This window comes from Hibiscus syriacus, unplaced genomic scaffold (genome assembly GCF_006381635.1).
Source record: "Hibiscus syriacus cultivar Baekdansim isolate YM2019G1 unplaced genomic scaffold, ASM638163v2 tig00009841_pilon, whole genome shotgun sequence".
NCBI classification, from domain to species: domain Eukaryota; kingdom Viridiplantae; phylum Streptophyta; class Magnoliopsida; order Malvales; family Malvaceae; genus Hibiscus; species Hibiscus syriacus.
Window position 1 is genome coordinate 41,190 of NW_024062203.1, and position 2,621 is coordinate 43,810.

At 41.1% G+C, this 2,621-nt stretch overlaps 1 pseudogene; it reads left to right on the plus strand.

The window, feature by feature from the left end:
• Positions 1-375: 375 nt before the first annotated feature.
• LOC120203366 lies at positions 376-2,293 on the plus strand (annotated as a pseudogene).
• The last annotated feature ends 328 nt before the right edge of the window (positions 2,294-2,621 follow it).

Consider the following 2,621-nt stretch of genomic DNA (forward strand, 5'->3'; position numbering starts at 1 on the left):
TTTGAAAAAAAATTGAGAATAAACTCAAACCATTACGTATAGAAGATGTTGAAGATCTTAAAACCCCACAGACCAAATGATCAAACAAGGAAAATACCTCAAGTTTTTAACCAATAATAATTCTCTTGACACCTGATTCGTGATTAATTTCCACCTTATATTGATTACCTTTTCTTAGAATTTTCCCCTTATTAATACTTCCACGTTTTGCCAACTTACGAACCACCGCCATAAAAACCTTCAGCTGCCACCGGATTTTCCTTGTTAAAAAAAACTGCCATTGACCGCCCCGTTTTCTGGTGGCGGCAAAAGGCTAGTTTTGACAGTTTAATGTCCTACTTTCTTCTTATCTTTCACATTGCAACCATGGCGACGATGATGAATGTATCTTCATCGTCCAACAAGGTTGCTTCGATAACAGAGAAAGTATGGCAGAATTTTTACTGGAATTCTTCGATCGGCAGCAGAAGCTACCTGAGGCGGTGTTCTTACGAGAACGACGGGTTCGGGACCGTTCCATTGATGCAAATGGGTGCTGAAAGATCCAAGAACGTATTTATTCTCATGAGTGACACCGGCAGTGGCCATCGAGCTTCAGCAGAGGCCATCAGGGACGCTTTTCGCATTGAATTTGACGATGAATACCGAGTAATTTCCTTGTCTGCAAATTGTTTTTTTCTTGGGTCCAGATATTTGTGAAAGATGTATGGAAAGAATACACAGGGTTGCCATTGAATGACATGGAGAGGTCCTACAAGTTCATGGTGAAACATGTACAGCTCTAAAGTTGCCTTCCACAGTATCTCTCCTAGATGAGTACATAGCTCCTATCTTGCTGCCATTGCTGCTTATTATGCCAAGTAAACACTTCCATCTATTAACTTGATTGAAAGAATCCATGTTAGGTCAATATTGCTGACTCCTATTTTGTGAAATTGAAGGGAGGTTACAGGCTGGCCTAATGGAGTACAAGCCAGACATTATCATTAGCGTTCATCCATTAATGCAACACATTCCTCTATGGGTTCTAAAATGGCAAGGCCTTCAAAAGAAAGTAGTTTTTGTCACTGTAATCACAGACCTAAACTCCTGCCACCCCAAATGGTAATTTTGACAAACAAAGACCTTTCCGAGTTCTTTCATGGTAAAACCGTCTCAATATGTTTAAACAAATTGGAATCACTGGTTCAGGTCTCATCCTGGGGTTGATAGATGTTACTGCCCTTCAAAGGAGGTAGCCAAGAGAGCACTATGTGATGGGCTTGAAGAGTCGGAGGTTCAGGTTTTCGGTCTCCCGATTCGGCCTTCTTTCGCACTGGCGGTTCTTTCCAAGGTGAGTGATCCTAGAAGGCATAAAATACATGAATCTGATTGTTTTGATTTGATGGGATTTTCTGGTTTTTGTAGGATGACTTGAGAAAGGAGCTCGAGATGGATCCAGATTTGCCCGCGATGCTGCTAATGAGAGGGGGTGAAGGAATGGGACCTGTTAAGGAAACAGCAGAAGCTCTTGGCAAATCATTGTATGATAGTGTTCAAAATAAACCGATTGGACAATTAATCATCATATGTGGCCGAAACAAAGCCCTTGCCTCTACATTGGAATCAGAGGAATGAAAGATCCTGGTGAAGGTAATTCTGTCTTATGATTCGACTTACTCGTGCCGGATACATACCCTCGTCTCTGAGTAACATAAAATTGTCTTCTTTGACACTATAGGTAAGAGGTTTTGAGACTCAGATGGAGAAATGGATGGGAGCTTGTGATTGCATAATTACAAAAGTAAGTTCATGAAATTTCAATTTAAACTCCACCTACATACATGGATTGATCTTATCTTCTTGAATTACAGGCAGGTCCAGGCACCATTGCAGAGGCTTTGATCAGGGGGCTTCCTATTGTTCTCAACGACTACATTCCAGGACAGGTTCAATGACAACTTTTCCCTGCATGACTGCATTCTTTTCGAGTTGGCTTCAATTGCATATTGTTTTGTTGGTTGCAGGAAAAGGGAAATGTACCATATGTCGTCGACAATGCAGCCGGGGTTTTCACCCGAAGTCCGAAGGCAACGGCTAGAATCATGGCCAGATGGTTCAGCACAAGATCAAATGAGCTGAAGAGTACGTCAGAGAATACTCTAAAACTAGCACAACCGGAGGCGGTGTTCGATATCGTAAAGGATATCCATCAACTTGCCTTACAAAGAAGGCCTCTTGCCAAAATTCCTTATGTCTTGACATCATCATTCACAAACCTTGCGTAACATATATATTCATCACATCTAAACATCTTCCAAATGTAACCAAGATATGTTCCTCCACTAAACTATGTAAAGCTAAGCATTTTTGTATAGGGTCATTCTTTGTCCTCAGATGTTTTGAAAGTCTGGGCGTTGGTTAGATTAATGTAAGTTGTGATGTTGTAATTAGGGGTGTTTAATGAGTTAAGCAGCTCGTGAGCGGCTCGAACTCGACTTGGTCAAAACTCGATAAAATATCTACTCGGGATGACTCGATTCAAACACGAGTTCGAATCGAGACCTTAACGAGTTGATTCGAGCAAAATCCAACTCGGCTCGATAAGTTCGCGAGCAATTAGTTAAATTTTTTATATAAAT